Here is an 18,722-nt window from a genome sequence, read left to right as displayed (position 1 = left end):
CTTGGAACTTTAATATCGCTTAGAGTAGGTGACGCAAATAAAAGCATTAAAACTTTATTGTTATGGTCCGGCCATGGAATGGCTTGTATTTGGCAAATTAGGGAAACAGAATTAAGTCCTGAAAGCAATAGAGAGCTGTTGAAGCATTTTAGAGGTAATGCTATAAAAAGATTTGTTTTGTGCAAATTACTTTAGCTGAGTAAGGAGAATGCAGTAAAGCAGCAGAGATGTAAATTCATTTCTTAAAAAATACGTTATTTATTTAGAGAGAGAGAGTACGCGTGCGGGCAAGCAGGGGGAGGGGCCGTGGGAGAGAGAGAGAATTCCAAGCAGACTCAGCACTGAGTACAGAGCCGGACTCGGTGCTCGATCCCATGACCCTGAAATCGTGACCAGAGCTGAAACCGAGAGTCACCGGCGCCCAGAGATGTAAATGTATAAAGTAGCTGTTTATCTACCTCCTCCAGTAAACTGTAGACCCCTGAGGGCAAGAGCTGCAACTCTCTTACTGTTACAGTAGGTGATACTCAATAGCCAATAGAACACATGAAAGAGGAATGAATGAGAGAACAACAGGGAAGCTGACTGAAACATTACAGGAAAAATCAAGCCACAGAATTTGAGAACACCTCTTAGGCGGTGGCTACAGGAATGGACAGGAGCAGACCGAAATGCAAGATACTCATAGGGTAGACTCAACAACAGATCAGTGGCTTATTTCACGAAGATTTAGAACCCAGGATGAGACATGGATTTGGAGTGAAGTTGAGGACTTCTCTTTTGGATACTCCGATCTGACAGTATCCATAGGACTTGAATGTTAGGCTCTCCAGCAGACAACAGAATGTCAGTGAAGCTCAGACAAGAGGTCAGGGGTATAGGAGTCACCAGTATATAGGCTGTAACAATGGTAGAAGTGGAGGAGTTATCTTGTACAGAAAGTAAATAGAGATGAATCACAAGCAATGTAGAGACCTCCAGAGAATACCACTTTAAGGACTAACTGGTAGACCAGATGTCACCGCTCTGCCTCTCATATACGAAGATTGCACAGGATGGACAAGCAGACCCTTGCAAACGGGGACTTCGGGAATCTGTAAGGGAACAGCAAAAATGAACTAATCTAGTGCAATTCCTTCAGGCTGGCAAAGTGATGTGACCTCCCCAGAGTCACCACCTCAGGGAATTTGCACAGCAGCAAATGCTAACAGCTAATGCCTTAGTTTCTTATACCATAACATTTGGAGGTAGGAAGAGATGAACCCTGATAGTCCTTCCAGCAGTATGATTTTATGATTCTAATCAAGTTTCATTGCTTGTTCATTCAGAACGAGTACACAAACCAAACAGAGCAGTCTTTTCATCTTTTCAAACAACAGGGCCACGAAAATGAGAAAATAAATGAGCCCAAAATCTCCGAGTCTTCCTGCCATGTTGAACAAATGGGAAAATAAAGCTTGTTCATTTCCATTCAGTGATGCTAATGATTCTGTTAAATTGACTTCTTTGAAGGAAAATTACTGCTAATAACCTTAATTTCCTCCTAGTCTCTTCCCCTAGGTACCTGACATTTTAAATAAAATATTTTCATAAAATATTAAAAGCGAAGGAATTATATCTTAGGTATCCAACTCCATATTGAAAGACTTTATGAATCCCTTCTACCTCAGCTGTCTAGGGCCTACACTTTGAGATCTTCAGATAAACACATCAAGTTTCCCACTCTATGCATATCCCAAGAAACACAGTCCATTTCAAATGAACCAACAATTTAAAAAAAAAAAAAAAAGTTTCTCTATGACCCACCACAAATCATACTGCTACCAGCCATGTGGTGTTCTAGAACATTCCAGCCTTCAATTTGAATTTAATCACTGTAGCTATTTTCTCTTCTTTGTCCCCCAAACCAGGCTTTCCACCCTGGACTGACCTCCGACACCTCTGCTCTGGTTGGCAGGTGGGTAGCATCTGCCATTTGCCTCCCCAGACCCATCTGCCATGCTTCTGCAGCCTTGCCTCCTTTCCTAAGTCCTTTGGCTTCTTTATGGATTCAGCTAATGGACGACACCAGTCAGAAGTTGGGGGCGGGGGGCAAGGGAAAAGTGAGGCAGACATTTCATTCCCCCACTGTCTCCCTGCAAGCACATGACAGGTTGACTGTGTCCCCCCTACAGAAAGACACAGCTCTTGCCAGACAGACTTCTTGCCCCTCCACTCAGAGCGAGAACAGCTCTCCATCATTGCTAAGTCCTTCTGCAGCACCCACCTGGTTGTGTTCCCTACACCTGCCCAAACCTTCCAAAGGGTCCCTTTATTAAACCTTCTGCAGAGAACTCAGTTTACACATGCCATCTGTTCCTTGACAGGCCCTGAATGACACAGGGTTGAAGAGTGACCAGGGGAGGCCCTCCACCGTCGCTCTCGCACACACGATCAAAGGAAATTGTCTGTAAACTGTAAATCGTTGTAACATTTCCATGAGCAAAAACCTAGTACACGCTTTCTTGAATAGCAAGGTTTCGATGCCAAGGAAATAGAACTGAATCCTACCATATTTCTACAATTCAGCGTGCTGTAAAAATAAACACGCAGAAGGCATACAATCAGAATCTGAATGTCACTGCCAAACTAACCAGAATTCTTCTCAAAAACGGGTATCTGGAGAAACATGAAAGAACCAAATCCATCTTTGAAAACAGAAACGTTTCATTTTCCAACGCTTTATCCTTATCAAGATTATCAAACCTCATACTGTGACACTTTAAGGTGATTGCAAGTCTTTCAAAGGATGGCACAAAATTCTAAAAAGTATTAATAATTCACTTCATTTTATTGGTAACAGCTATAGTTACTGAAGTTGTGACTTCTGGAAAAAGTTAGGAATCAGTGACCTAGATTTTCTGTATTTTTCCCAATATCTCTCAAAATGAAAATAAAGAGGAGTTTCTAATGTATATAGCCCTTTGTCTATATATCATTTTTAAATATTATGGAAATCACCTTCAGGTATCTATTAAATAATAAAACTCAATAAAATAGCATTATCTCTGAACATTATAATTCTCTAAGTAGAAAGTAAATGAGATTCTTAAGTAAGTATTTGAAAGTTGAAAGCTATAAATACACCTGGACAGAATTTTTAGCAATGAAATTAACTTGATTTTCCCAGGTCAAAATCAACCTCTGTTGGCTGTGCAGTCCCTCACTTCTTTGACCATATATTCAAGAGTGCTTATGACACGTCCCGGCTATGAGTGATCTCGAATTTCACAGCTAACCAAACTATCAGAATACAGATTTTCAATTCTGAGTCGGCAAGGTATCTTTTTACTAAAGAGTTTTTAAACTGGCCTCTTACCTGAGAAATTCCTTTTGATTAAGGATTGTATTTTCAAGACATTTAAGGACATAGACTACTTCTCAATCATTTCCTGATGCACTGTATGTAACTGAAATCCGACTGAATCAGTGAAACAATGTAACAATGTGGGGCATGCTTCAATTAGAGGATATGTTCATAATTTGAGGTTCCACGAGATAGAAATTCCTTGGAGGCCTTTCTTAACGGCAATTTGGCAGTGCTCTCTCAAAATGGAAAATGTGCATACCCTTTTGACCAATTATTTCTATTTCTAGGAATTTAGCGACAAGAAAATCTCACACAGGTGCAAAAAGACCCTACGTACAAAGATCTCTAATCTTTCAGGGTGCAACAGTGAATACAGGTGAATGGTTAAATAAAATATGGTACCCATTGCACCAAAGTTTCTATAATGTGAGAAAGAAAAAGATAACCAGCATACTGTCATGGAAAAAGCTCGATGACATACCTTAAGTGAACAAAAGCAAATAACAGAAAAATGCATACAGAATAATCCTGTTGATGTAATAAGAAAAAGACACGTATATATACATACACATGTAAGTGCACAGAAAAGGGAGAGGAAAGAGGCACTCTAAGCTGTTGCCAATGGTCATATTTGGGGACGGGTGCGAGTAGGTAAGAGTATTTTACATTTTGTTTCTATTTTCGGCATGCTCATTTGGATTGGAACATATGAACGTATCACATACATCATTTTAAAAACCAATGAAAACAAAAAATTAACAGACATTCTAGGGGCACCTGGGTGGCTCAGTTGGTTAAGTGTCTGCCTTCAGCTCAGGTCATGATCCCAGGGTCCTAGGATCGAGCCCCTCATCAGGCTCCCTGCTGAGGGAGCTTCTCCCTCTGCCTGCCGCTCCCCCTGCTGGTGTGCTCTCTCTCTCTCTCTCTCTCTCTCTCTCTCTCTTTCTCTGTCAAATAAATAAATAAAAATCTTAAAAAAAAAAAGAAATTCTAGAGGGGGTTTAGTGATTTGTCCAATGACAGTGCATCAGCAGATATGAGAGAAACCCACCTCAAAGGGACTTCCACTCTCATTTGATCACTCATGATCACTCATTTAAGAACCAAAAGAAAATGAGGGCTGTTAAGTAGATTGCACCTTGAAACACTAACCTGCGGAAACAGATCTACCTTCTCTATGTCCAGGACAAATATGGCAAGGACTACCACACAGCAGTGAGCATATTTTGGGACTGGTTAGGGTTCAAGACAGTGATGTATACAAAAGAACCTGCATGTCCCCATAAACGAAGTCACCCATTTCTCCACACTTAGGTGTCCTCATTTAAAGGAGCACCATGAAATAGGAGAGAAAGCCATGTCTTGCCTCCTTCAATTTGGTATGTTTGCTAACATCTTAGAAGAACGAGGGAGAAGAAAAACAAGCGGAAATTCAGAATCAAAAACCTATGTCTGCTGGAAATAAATGACCATAGCAACCCTCGTAAGAAATTTTACAGGAGGGGAAAAAAAAAAAAATCACGCCTGAATAAAAAGGATGCCGTGCTTCCTTCAAGATGAAACTACAGTTCTGGCAACTTCTAGTACACGGTTTTTCCGAGCACAGTTAACAAAAGGCTCAAAATGGGAGCTGATGGGCCGAATTCGTTCCACACATGGGTTTTGTTTGGCCACCCCAGAGGCTGACATGTTTGTTTTTATTTTAACTGATTTCTAAACCATTTTCAAATGAGATCTCACACTTAAAAATAAATCTGGATTTCATGCTTCTCTTATCATTGTAGAGGCTCTGGCGACCCTGTGCCCCACGCCCGCCTGGTGGAAATGTGTCAGCCCTGTGCAGTCCCCACCACTCCTTCACGTCTCTAACACGTGGGCAGCCGCACGTTGCTTACCTGGCCCTCAGAAAAATCAGAGTGTGCCACCCCTGAAGGGAACCCCTGAGGCACCTCACCAGGTAAAAGCTGGCCCTGCAGAACACTTAAATTCCTTTCTAGGCTAGCCCAGGGTCGCACTTAGTAATCTCCCTCTCTCAGACTTCTGGCCCAAGCACCTGCGGAAACAAAAGTGGTCAGGATTAGCTGAGGACGCGTGGCTCCATGCTCAACTTCCTATTTCAATTACAGGTTCCCAGCAGGGTTGCCAGAACCTTCTCTGTCAGACCTCAGCCCAGTCCCTTGAAAGAATGGTCACAAGACTTTTTACGGCCACAAACCTTTCGGCAGCACGTACCTTGGTGGCAGGTAACGCAGGGCAGTGGTTAGAAGTGGGAGTTCTGGCGTCCTCCACCTGGGTGTACATCCCTCCTCTAAATTTAACTCTCTGAAGCAACTTCACCTTTCCAAGCCTCAGTTTCCCCAAGCGTAAAACAGAGAGACTATTAGTAATCACCAAAGAAAGGATCCAGTGACGTGGCGCACTTCCTTGCTCGATACATGTCTGTTGTGTTGTGACTGCTGTTGCTATTACTATGTGATGTGCAGCCCTGAAACTCCCTACCCCCCCTCCAGAAAGCAGGAGGCACCAAGCCTCTTAAACACCAGAGATCTCCAAGTTATTTTAGGGGCTGCCTCTCTCCTTGCAGGCCTAGCTGGCTTACGATGGTCTTCTTTCAAAGCCTGGGGAAAACATCTGGCTCACGGAGCATGGTTTGCAGCCCGGCAGTCACAGAATTTGAGGCAGTTAGGACTGAGTTCGTGTTAGATCCCCCTGTCCGACTGCAGTCTCAAGGTTAGGCAAGTCCAGGGGGGATGATCTGGAACTTCACAGCAGCCCTAAAAGGTGACCAGAACTTTCTATACTTGCGGGGCGGCAGAGCAAGTATCCCTTGTTACAAATTTTTTTAATAAAATATTTTATTTACTTGAGAGAGAAAGAGTGTGTGAGTGTGTGTGTGTGTGTGTGTGTGTGTACATGCACAAGCAGGTGGGGGGAGGGTAAAGGCAGAAGGAGAAGCAGACTCCCTCCTGAGCAGGAGCCTCACCCTGGGGCTCGATCCCAGGACCCTGAGCTCATGACCTGAGCCGAAGGCAGATGCTTAACCTACTGAGCCACCCAGGGGTCCCCTCTTACAAGTTTTATAGGAACTGACTCAGCCAACTCCGTGTGTGGATAGGTCAATGGCATCTGCCCCTACAGAGATGGAGAGGGCGAGCAGTAATACTAGCGGCATCAGGAGAAGGACTAATAGCATTTGTAGCAGCAGCAATAGAAACCCAATACCCAGCATCAGGCACAATACAGCGTGCTGTCCACTTTTGCCCTATGGGGTTATTCTCCTCATTTTACAGATGGAGCAACTGAGTAGATGCCCAGGGTCACACAGCCGATACATGACATAGTTGAGATTCGAACTCAGGTCTGCCTGATCCCAACACCTGAGGGTCTTAGCAACTTGGCACCTGCTGAAAGCAAACCCATAGCGCAACCCCCCCCCCCACTTAGCCCCCAGCTGCCTCTAAGACAAAGTGTTTCTAGAGCAGTTGTCCTTTACCTTCAATGGATTACAGACCCCACTCTCTATCAAATCTGGTGAATCATATAGACCCTTATAAGTATAATATTTTTAAATGTATAAAATTAAGCACAAAGGAAACTAATTATATTGGAATATACTTATCAAAATAATTTTTCTAAAAATCTGGACATACCTAGTAATCCATGTGTTTCTTTTTCAAGCCGTTAAATGCCAAGATCCAGAGTGACAGTAACACTTAGCCTATCATTTGGAAGCAAATGCAAATAAAGACATAATTCATTTGCCAGCTATATTCATGGACCCACCACATTCCATCCTCAAAGCATTACAGGGCAGGCCTGAGATGAAGGACTCTTGCTCTGGAGGAGAGCATGAGACGTCAAGTATAAATCTAATGGTCTGTGGTCTCTTTTCTCTGGATGAGCTGCTTATAACCAATGACTTCAAGTTACTTTCTTCCTTTTGTTCTAAAGAGGTGGCTACTTCAGTCATGTCAGGGAGCCAAAAACACCCTTTAATTGTCAGGAGCAAAAGAATGTTTTGAGGGCAATGTATCTTAAAGCAATGACTTGCCTGGCCCAAGGGTAGTGTGGTCACTACAGGTAAAATTTCCCAACCCTCAGCACACCAAAGGATCACAGGAGAAGAGCTGGGAAGGAGACTCCCAGTCAAGGGGATAAGATAACGCTACTGAGCAGTCACGTGGTACGTGACCTTCTCAAGGAAGGTTTTATAGGTGGTAGGCTAGAGAGGTGTTCAGAGAAACATTTTCTTCTGATTTCCATCTCTTTCAACTATTTTGATTCCTCAAAGAAAAGGGGGGAAAAAGTAGATGGAATTCATGCAGCGAAAAATAAAAACTGCTGACCATTCATCCTCTTGCAACAGAAGGATCTCCCAGCTGAGAGCTGGAAGGTAGGGCTTTAGTGCTTCACCTCCTCTATGAACTTGGGTTATACCTTTACCATATGAAAAGCATCCAAAAGGCATGAGCTTCCCAGCCAGACTTTTACAAAGTGGGATTTGGGGGTGGTGAAATCGGCCTTGAGCATAAAAGTGACTCTGGGTGATTTTTTTTTTTTTTTTTTTTTTTAAGCAAGCTTAATTCTGATGAGGGCAATGCAGACTTCTCACTCATCGACTCGGTGATGCATTATTACCCAGCTCTACTTCCACTGGGATGAAGTAAACCACCTATTTTTCTATTTAGTTAGCTAAAGGATCACAGCCTCTGAATGTGCTAGACCTTCATGTCATTCTAAGGTATAACTAGATAAACAATACTACACCTTGAGGAAGTATTTCTACTTTAAGGGGGAAGGCTTTATCAAAAGAGAAACTTACACAGAAAAACAAATACTAAGGAATGGGGGAAAGACCTACTCAAGGTTATTCTATTTCCTGGCGATTACAGGGGAGTAGAAAAATACAGAATGGACAGTACTGAGAACTAAGCAGTGTCCTTGCAGACACAGTGAATATCAGAACACCACCAGCAAAACCACAGAAAGTCGCTGCTGCCTGCCATCGGCAATGAAAAGCTGTATTTATTTCTCGAGAGGTGGATGAGTCTTTTTGGCAGACACTAATATGGCCTACAAGTTCACATTACGAGGTGAAAAGCATCTATTTTAGAAACTTCAGTCTGGACATGAAATACCAAGTGTGATCATTAAAGCGGCTCCATTAGTCCTTGACCTCATTCTGCATATAAAACGCAGAAGTTCTTGGTTTTACAAGACTTACCGTGAAAGCCAGTTTATTAAAAACCTGGGTCATGAATGCTAATAAACATGCTGTTTCATCCTTACTTTACAAGTGGTCCTTACAAACGACGATAATTTAGCCACAATCTGCTAAATAATTTTAAGTTTCAAAGAATATTTTTGCTTCCCCAAAAATATTTGAGTTCACTAGTAAGGGCATTTGTGCAGACGAGGAGAAATACATAAGCTTTCTTTCCTATGACTATATGAAGTGCTGTGATACAAAAAGGTAAAATTTATTCTCAATATAAGACTTTAAAATTTTAAAAATATCGGATAAACTCAGCAACTAATGACTAACATATTTTTTTAAAAAAATAATAATCGACAAAAGTTTTTAGTGAATTGTGATATTTGAGTCTGCTGGCTACATCTGAAAGTTTGAGGATGGAAATGCAACACAACATCCAGAAGCTGGCCTCACTTATATCCCCTCCGTGCACAAATCAGCATGCCAATGCGATCCGTTCAAGGAAAACAACACAGCAGCACTGAAAGGCAATTTTACCTCCATTCTAACTTTGAAGGTGGGTTAGGGATTACTAGGCAAACACATTTCAATTCCTAATAAATATAACTGACCCTTGATGCCTAAATCAACACTGCACATTAAGGCAGAGACAGTAGGACATATTCTTGGGAAACATAAAATAGCAGGGCGAAAGGCATTGGCTAGGTCTCTGCTGGAGATGAAATCACTCAAAGCGATACCGATTTTTAAAGTCCATTTCTGCCAAAGCTTTTCGGTAACCATCACCACTCTCTAAACTTTCATATTCGCTGTCTCATAGGCGAAAACACACTACCTCAAGGTTCTGGGGCACAGAAGTAGTTTAATATCATTCCCATTTTCAGGCACACAAATATAAAACTCAGAAGACAGTATTTGAGAACAAAGCGCTTCTGTGTGGGTGTGCATTTGTAAAATAAAGGTAGCATTATTCCGACAGATAGAAATGTGTATCCAGTGATCAAATGGAGTCTTAGAAATTCTGTTTTGACAGTTACTTGTAGAATAGCATTTTCAACAGCCATTAATTCAAAGCTGGGTGGTGATATCATCAAAGCTAAATCAAAACGAAATTCAGATGGTTGAGTAATCACAGTTGGAGGGATGTGTAATTGGTAATCTACTAGAGGGTACCTTTAGCTATGCCATAATGTTACATGCAAAGGGTTACCAGCTCTAGCAGCAAAAGTCTCCTGAAATAAAAAATCAATAAAAAATGCTCTTCCATTTAATAAGTGAATTTCTATGAAAACAGGTGTTCTCCCAAGATGGCAATCATTTATTAAACTTCTACAGTTCAAAAGGAAGATGACATAACAGATTAAAACACCAGCTGAAAACTATGCAAGACTGTCCTATGAAAAACAGCATTCTAGATTACATAACGTGGATAATGGCAGATTAAACTACACGCCCCTACCCAGCTAGATTGCTGTGCTTTTGCACGGCTCTATAACTTAGGCCACTGAAGTTTAAAGAGTACACAATATTAGGTTCTCAGTTCAACCACATATTTTTGAAACCAAGAGTCCTGAAAAAACTAAAAGGATAAAGTTAAATTTTACACACACACACACACACACATGCACACACACACGCACACACACAAACACGCACAGTTTTTCCTGAGGAACACAGTTCCTTAGACACTTTCTTAACCACTTCATAGATGGCCCAGGTGAAGTCACCAGTTGCTTTTCCTGGTCATGTTTACTCTATGAATCTGATTTCCCTTTAAAGAGGAAACTCAATTCAATTTTAGATATTACAGGGCTGCCTATGTTTGAATGACATTATTGCCAACCAAACGGAATTATTAAACAGCTATCTCCCACACACTCATAACTTAATTTATAGATCACCCTGTATCACATTTATGGTTAAAAAAAAAAAGGCGACCTTCCATTAATGGTTTGACCGAAATTAAATTTTAAACACCTGTGATTTTAACACTAGACTCACTACGAGTTAAAAAAAAGAGTAGCAAGTCATCTCTCAAATACATGCGTAAGTTTGAAAATAAAATGGGCATTTATATTTTCTCTAGAAAAATGCAAGTTTATAAGAGTTTTATGATTTTAGGTAAAGGTGCACTTAGAAACAATTGGAAATTGGTGACTTCCATATTTCCATACTTCGGTACTGCCTACAAAGTCTACAGCCAGAAGTACTGTACTGTGTAGACAGGGTCTAATTAGTTAAGGAAAAGGCAACTTTAAAATTCTGAAAATAAGACAACCTTTAATCTCCATCATTTATGTGCTTCTGGGAGGCCCAAACACTGCCCCCCACCGAGTGCTGGCCTGTCAGTGTTGTTTTAAGTGGAAATGGTCAATCATTTCTATTACCTCCCCAGAAGCGGTAACAACATCCACATGCATACACATTTACATGCTTTGCACGGTGCCAACTATTTCCAACCAAAATAATCATATACACGTCCAGCCGAGCTATTTCTAGCCAGAAGCGGTGAACGTCTGGACAGAGTCTGAGGAAACCCAGTGGGCGATGATTATAGGAGTGGGTGGCGCGTGGACCCCTGCCTCCCGCGCGCCGCGCCTCGCACCCCGCACCTGCACCGGCTCCCCGGCAGGGCATCCGGGTGCGCGCGCACGCGTCCGGGACGCACCCGCCGGGAGCAAACAAACCCCGCGGGCCGGGGCGGGCGGGAGCATCTTCGGGCGGGACCCGAAATGCCTTCTCCTACCTGTCACTTTGCCCGGAGCTGCTGCCGGGGATGCGGCCACGGCCGCCGCCTGGAGACCCAGTGTGTGCGCGCGCTTCTGTGCGCGCGCGCGCGCGTGTGTGTGTGTGTATGTGTGTGCGTGTGTGAGAGAGATCTTGTTTGCGGTGCGGCTCACTTACTGCTCCCCGGGCCACCAGCCCCCTCCCCCCCGCCCCGAGAGCCGGCCGCTGAGCCCCCTCCCGGCGCGTCCGGTCCCGCCCTCCCGCCGGCCCCCGCCCGCCCCCCGCCTCCCCGCCTCCCCGCGCGCGATCCTCACCTCTGCCGAGGGCGGGGGGTCTCCGCGGGCGCTCCTCGTCGAAGCCGCGGAGCAGCGCCGGCCCGCTCCGCCCGCCCGCCCGCGGGGCTCGGCGTGTCCCCGGCCCCGGGTCCCGCTGTCCCTTCGTGGCCGGCCGCTCCCTCCGCCCCAACCCCGAGTCTCCCTCCCCGTTCGCCTCCCGGCTCCAGAGCCCGAGCTGTCGCCTCGCAGCCCCAACCTGCCCAGGCTACGGAGCATGCCCAGTGCGGCGCGCCCGGGCTGGGCTGGGGGTGGGCAGGGGCAGGGCCGGCCGCCCGACTGCCGCTAGCCGGCTGGCGGGGAGGGGGCGCCGGGTGGGCCGGGGGCGCAGCCTAGCGTTAGGGGGCGGGCGGCCCTGGAGGGTCGCGGGCTGCGCCGGGAGGCGGTGGGTGGGGCGTCTGGGGAAGCCGCTTCGCTGCGCGCTCCTCGGGGGTCTCTCCGGCTGCCCACCGCAGCCCAAACGCCGCGGCACGTGCCCAGTGTCTGGGGTCCGGGTGCGCGCAGGGTGGCACGGGGCGCAGAACCTTGGGGATAGGGGGGAGTGGCACCCAGCTCCGCTGGGAGACCAGCAGCCCGCCGCGGGCCCTGGGGCGGGAGTGGGGGGGGAGGTGGAGGGGTTCGGGACTGGCGAGAACTGGTACCCCAAAGCGGGTGGCGGGGGTGGGGGAGGTGTTTATTTGATTACATTTTGTTTTATAAACACATAAAGCGCTTACAGTGCTTCGGGCACTATTCTAAACGCTTTTTATTCATGTAATCCTTAAAACAATCTTCCAAAGCAAGTACTACTATTATCTCTTTTTTTCTCGAGGCTTAAACTGAGCCACGGAGAGATTAAGTGGTTCCAAAAAGTCCTCCCTCAAGTGCAACCTCAGAGACGCTAACCCCCCAGACTTTCGTCCCTGGAACGCTGGGGCGCTGCTCCAGGCAGTTTCTGGCTCGCCCCTGCTCTACAACGATCCCCAGTGAATCCGAGCTCCGCTCGCACACAGACCCTAACGGTGCAGACTCTAGCATCACTCTTTGTGTGGACCCTCAACACGCTGCTCCAGAACTCCCGGGAGGGCTTCCTCCTCCCTCAGGCCACTCCGCCTCCTCCTCGCGGCCGGCGGCCACCAAAACCCGGAGACGTGGCACCTGCGCATTGGGGACTGGGGCCACGCTCGCAGCTAAACTGGGCATGCTCAGCCGCCTAAGCAGGTCCGGCTGGCCAGGAGGAAAAAGTGAGCCTGGCCGCTCGTGCAGTGTGGGGATTGGAGTGGGGATGCCCAGGCTCTTGATGGGCAGAAGCAGTTGTAGATACCAAAGTCTCGTTCCTCTGGCACGTCCTGGCCTTTTCCAGGCAGGGCTAAAAGGGGGTGGGGAGAGGGGGGTGATCAAAAGTTTACCAGCTGGGCATCCTTAAGTGGGAGGGGGCTGAGCGCCCACTGACAACTCCCCAGCTGAATTGCTAAGCTGCAATTTTAGCTGAGCCCTTAAACAAGCTCCTAAGTTAGCTGAGTCTGCCTGCCTGTGCGGAAGCCAAGAAAAATAGCCTAAACCAAATTTCCCAGCCAGACTGGAAAGGAAGGAAAGACAGATCCCAGGGAAAAGCTGGGTGGCTCTTCACTGTTCAGGGGGTCTTCAAGAAGTGGCGATCTTGAGTAATGCCAGGGTACTCAGCAGCTCTTCTCAAACTGCGATTGCACAGAAATCCTCAGGGGAATCTTAAAGAGCAAATTTTGATTCAGCATCGCTGGGGTGGGACCTGAGACTCCGCATTTCTAACTAGCTCCGCGGTCCCGCTAGTGTTGCTGGTTTAAGATCAGACTCTGAGTAGCAAAAGGTTAGGGCAGTATTTTAGGCCTGTTCTCTATTTATATTTATGAAAACTAAGGTTTAGAAAGGCAAAGCAATTTGGCCCAGGTCACACAGCGAATAAATAGCGTAGCTAGTTTCAAACCCAGTACTCCAGAACATCCTGTGTTCATGTTCCTGTATTCCCCAGGTATCACCCATAGACAGATGAGCCAGAAGCTGTCATCTGTGTGTCTTGACCATTTCCACAGTGGCATTTAATTTAGTATATAGTACACCTAAACATACTGTATCAGTTAGCCTCCACTGTATAAAGCCACACCAAAATGTAGTAGCTTGAAGCAACTATTTATGAGCTCACAATTCTGTGACTCAGTTGTTTGGGCTGGAATCCACAGAGAAGTTCTGCTGTTTTCTGCTGGATCCATTCATGCTGCTGCAGATGTGCAAAGCTTGGGATCTCATCTGATGGCTGGGATGGAAGGATGTTCTCTCTATATGGCTTCTTCGTATGGGGAGCTTCCAGTTTTCAGCAGCAAGGGAAGGCAAGCCCCAATTTAAAATAGCATTTCCTACTTCCTTTTGCTGATGTCCTATTGACCAAAGAAAGCCGCATGGCCATGTCCAGATACAAAGCATGGAAAAAAAAAATAATAAACTTCACTTTCTGATGGAAGGGGATACAAAGTAGGGTTTGTTTTTCCAATCTACCACATACACCAACGTCCATAAAATGAGCCCTTTTGCCCTAGAATTCACTCAGAGTTTTATAGATTAAACCTATCCTTAACTTTTACATATTGGTAAACCCAACCATAGCAATCATTTATTGTTAGGCTCTCAGTCTAATAGTGCATTTAATCAGGAATCTTAGCTCAGCAGGGTATAAGCATTAAATATTTCAATTGTTTTTCAAAGTACTAAATTCAGTTCCATTCTGTCGAAGTTCCCTTTCTCTCCCATTAATGCCACCTTAGATAGTCATTCACCCAACAAACATTTTTGAGGCTTTTTTAAAAGATTTATTTATTTATTTTTAGAGAGAGAGAGTGAGGGTGCACTTGGGATTTGGGGAGAGGGAGAGAGAGAATCTCAAGCAGACACCCCGCCTAGCGCAGAACCCAACACAGGGCTCTATCTCACAACTGTGAGATCATGACCTGAGCTAAAATGAGGAGTCAGATGCTTAACAGGCTGAGCCACCCATGCGCCCACATTGTTGAAACTTTTTAAATGTGCCATGCACTATGCTTTGCCCAAGATAGACAGAAGAGGCAAAAATCATTTCCCCTATGAAGCTTAGACACTATCAGAGGAGACAGACAATAAAAAGCATATTATATTAAAGGGATATCACACCAAGTAGTGTTGAGAGCCAGGGTGGAAAGGAAAAGAAAAGCTTCATGAAGCAGATAGGAGAGGCCGCTATTTTAGATAGAGGTCAGAGATAACCTCCCTGAGGATGTGACATTGAATGGAGACCTACATAAAGAGAGAGATGTGAATATCTGGGGAACAGTGTTTTCAGCAGAGGGAACAGCAAAAGTCCTGAGATGGGAATGAGATTGGCACATTCAAGAAACAGAAAGGAGGCCAGACTGGCAGAGCAGGGCATAGAATGAGTGGAATTGGGGTCACAGAGGAAGCAGGGGGCCAGGCCATGTGAGGCCACAGAAAGGACTTTGGGCTTCAGGCCAAGTGTGGTATGAACCCATGGGAAGACGTTGAGCAGGGTCAGAACATGATCTTATCAGTGGTTTAGAGAGCTCACATCGAGATTGCCTGTACAGGCAAGAGTTCCAAAAGGGAGCCCAGTAAAAGGACACAGCAGTGGTTCCACTTGGTCAGAGTTTATTATTTTCAGAATTAAAATTCAGACTATGTCAACTTTAGACTCAATTTAAATCCAGTCTTCTCTCTGTTCCCTTGTAGGCTCCAGCTAGATCCATTGCTTCTTGGAGTAGAGGGCTGGTGATGCAAGATCTGGTCCTTAAACCCCTTCATGCCACCTGCCCTTCAAGGTTTAGCTGGTCCAGCATGTTGAGTAGGAAGGAAGAAGGAAGAAATGAATGAATGTATCTACTCTTGACTTGTAGCCACTGTGGTCCTCTTTCAGTTCACCGTAGCTGCTTTTCTGTCTACAACACCAGTGACACTGTGGCATCTGTCCCATTGCCTGTTCTGTGCCATGAAGGATATAAGTAAGGCCCTTGGAGGGTCCTTCTGGACTCCCACCCTCCCAGCAGTGCTCCTTTTATTCCAAGCCCACAATGCTCTCCGTGGTGGCCTAGCCCAGTGCATCTTACCGCTGGGACTCACAGGCCAAGCAGGCACCCTATTGGGTGGGCCACCCACAAGAAAGCTAAGCCCAGCCGCCTTCCACAGTGCCCACGGGAAGTACAAGAGAAAATAGCCCATCTGAGCCAGGTTAAAAGGTTGGTAGGGAAGGAGGGGGGTAAGATAGAGTTGTTTTGGCCTTGAGGAGGATACCTAGACCTCATTATGGGGGCTTTCTCTAGAATGTCAATGCCTAAACAACCTCTTTGTACTCAACTGCATTTTCTTTCTTCCTTCCTTCCTTTCTTTTCTTTTCTTCTCTTTTCTTTTAAGATTTTATTTATTTATTTGACAGAGAGAGACAGCCAGCGAGAGAGGGAGGGAACACCGCAGAGGGAGTGGGAGAGGGAGAAGCAGGCTCCCAGCAGAGCAGGGAGCAGGGAGCCGGACGCAGGGCTCGATCCCAGGACCCTGGGAGACGCTTAACGACTGAGGCACCGGGCGCCCCTCAACTGCAGTTCCACTTATCAGTTGTAGGGCAGCATCTTACTGCGAGAATGAACATTCACCACAAGAAAGGCCAAACCAAACTGTCAGTGCAACCGGGTCCTTACGTTTTTGCGAAGTCTTACTTGTTATTGTGGCTTTATAAGAAAGGAGGACGGGAGACAATCTGGACCTCCAGGTTCATAGCCAGAACTGTGTTCACAAAAGATCACATCGTATTCTTTTTAGAGAAAGGGCAATGCATTGCTTGTCCTGATTTAAAGTGATACATTAATCACTGCTTCCACCTGGCTTTTTACATGCTGCTGTTTGTAAGTGAAAAGATCACCACCAGCCCATTTGTCCAGTTTGCCTTAATTAGGGACATATAGCTTTGAAAAGTGGGCAGCACAAGGACCAGCCTGACATGGGCTGTCTTGGCCCCAGGATATCTCCTCCCTAACCTGTGTCTTGTTCCACTGTGTGCTGAAGGAAGAGACCATTTGTTAGAGGCACTGAGAACCAAAAAGAATGATAATGAGGAAAACCGCCCAAGGATTAGGTTTATGTAAAATATAATGACAGGCTCAAAAAGACCCACTAAACTTTCTGTCCCATCAATTGTTGATTGGAGTCTAAAGAGAGAACAGAAAGAAAAGCACAACAAAGAGAGGAGTTTAACTCCATTCCAAACAATTTAGCCTAAGAATGGAATTATCTACGTGTGAGCCAGGCTTAGAATAGGACTACTGCAGAAGTTCAAAGAGCTGTGTGAGGTTGCTGATGACGATTGTTACTATGAAGGTATAGCATATATGCAATAAAACATGAAAATCCTAAGTGAGAGCCCACGGAATTTCCATTTCAAGAAATTCCTATGTGATCACCACCAGGATCAAAATATTTTTAACATTCCAGAAAGTTCCCTCATGCTCCTTCCCAGGCAGTACTACACACACACACACACACACACACACACACACACACACACACCGCCGCTACCACCACCACCACCATCACCACAAGTAATCACTATTCTAACACCATAGAATTGTTTTCCCTGTCTTTGAACTTCATATAAATGGAATCAGGTAGAATGCACTCTTTTGCATCTAGTTACTTTGATTTATTTATTATGTGTGTGAGATTCACCCATGTTGCAGTTTGTAGCTAGTGTTTTTTATTGTTGTAAATTATATCATGAATGTATCAAAATCTATTCATCTGATCTACAGTGATGGTAAAATTTTGTGAGTTTTAAAATTGCGCTCCAGGGTCCTTGAAAATTGGTCCTATATTCCCATTCTACTTTTTGTACTCCCTATTACTCATACAGTATAATATATTAAGTACTCAATACCTTCTGTTAATGGATTATTCTGTGAAAATGAAGGTGATTCTTTGTTATGGGAAATTCCTGAGTGTTTTATGCAAAAAGCATAGTAAAATTATGTCATATTACTGGATAAAAAAATTAAGGGATTTTCCCCCCAAATAATTCAAAAGGCAAATTATTGTTTGTGATGCCAGAACATTTGTAATCACTACCCTGAAGTGTGAGGACTATGTGCTGTTAGATGTAAATTAGAAAAGCCTCAAACACGGATGTCAGCATTTAACCCACATGATATGATTTACAAATGAGAACACCGTTCCTACTTACCTGATGTTTATGGCAAGATTACATAAAATGAAATGAGAGCATATGGAAAATATACACACTACTTAATGAGGCTGCTTTACTGCTGGCCTAATTGCATGGTTTTATATTTCTATCCTCTCTTTAAATGTGAACCGATCAGTTTTGTAAATACAATGATTTGTTCCTACCATCTCTGTTATGCTGCAACAAGATTAGAAAAATACATTAATTTACAATATAAATATCAATTGCACATTCAGCAAGACTCAATGTTCTTTTCTTTCCTTCACTGACTCCATGTGGTTGGAATCACAACAAAAGTACAGTTCAGTTAAATTTATTGTTCCTCTGTGTCTCAGGAAGCCCCAAATTTTCATACACACACACACACACACACACACACACACACACACACACACATGAATTCCTTTGACTTTTCTTTTCAGTCATTTTTGCCATTGTGTTTCGTGCTGGTTAAGATAAAAATGATGGATTCTTCCGAGTCCCACCTAGAAGTGACTTAGAGGATCATGTGATCCAATCACTCCAACTAATTGATGGACATTTTAAGTCTCAGAGAGGCGGTGTGGCCCGCTCAGGTTGAATGCCCAGCGGGTGGCCTACTCAGACCCCAGCTTCCATTTCAGAACTTGTAGGCACATCAGTTCCACAAAATCCAGCCATGGAACAAAGACAAGTTTTAATTGAATATTGACAGAAATCTGCAAAGCCTAGAATTTACCTCTTGAACAAAAAAATTTTTTTTCTCCTTATATTTTATAAATGTTTCCTCATAGAAGTTTCCCTTTCTAAACATAAAATGAGCTGACAAATGCACCAGCACTGAATTAATGAGAAGACTGAGTTTCTGGCACCCACATGAGCTTCTGATACTAA

The 18,722-nt window shown here is 44.6% G+C and overlaps 1 protein-coding gene across 2 annotated transcripts in view; it reads right to left on the bottom strand.

Moving 5' to 3' along the window:
- The window catches only part of PLCB4 (phospholipase C beta 4), a 399,303-nt gene extending 387,557 nt beyond the window's left edge, over positions 1-11,746 (bottom strand). The window contains exon 1 of one of the 2 annotated variants that reach the window (XM_045808925.2): positions 11,606-11,746. The gene's annotated coding sequence lies outside the window, so the exon portion shown is untranslated. Of the gene's footprint in view, positions 1-11,310; positions 11,475-11,605 lie in introns of those variants that run through there. The other variant, XM_045808910.2, reaches the window with a different exon arrangement.
- Positions 11,747-18,722: the final 6,976 nt, after the last annotated feature.

Source organism: Ursus americanus, chromosome 22 (assembly GCF_024610735.1).
Source record: "Ursus americanus isolate L20-20 chromosome 22, mUrsAme1.1.p, whole genome shotgun sequence".
Taxonomy (NCBI): Eukaryota; Metazoa; Chordata; class Mammalia; order Carnivora; family Ursidae; genus Ursus; species Ursus americanus.
The sequence above is the reverse complement of the archived record's forward strand: the minus strand, read 5'-3'. Positions and strand labels throughout refer to the sequence as shown.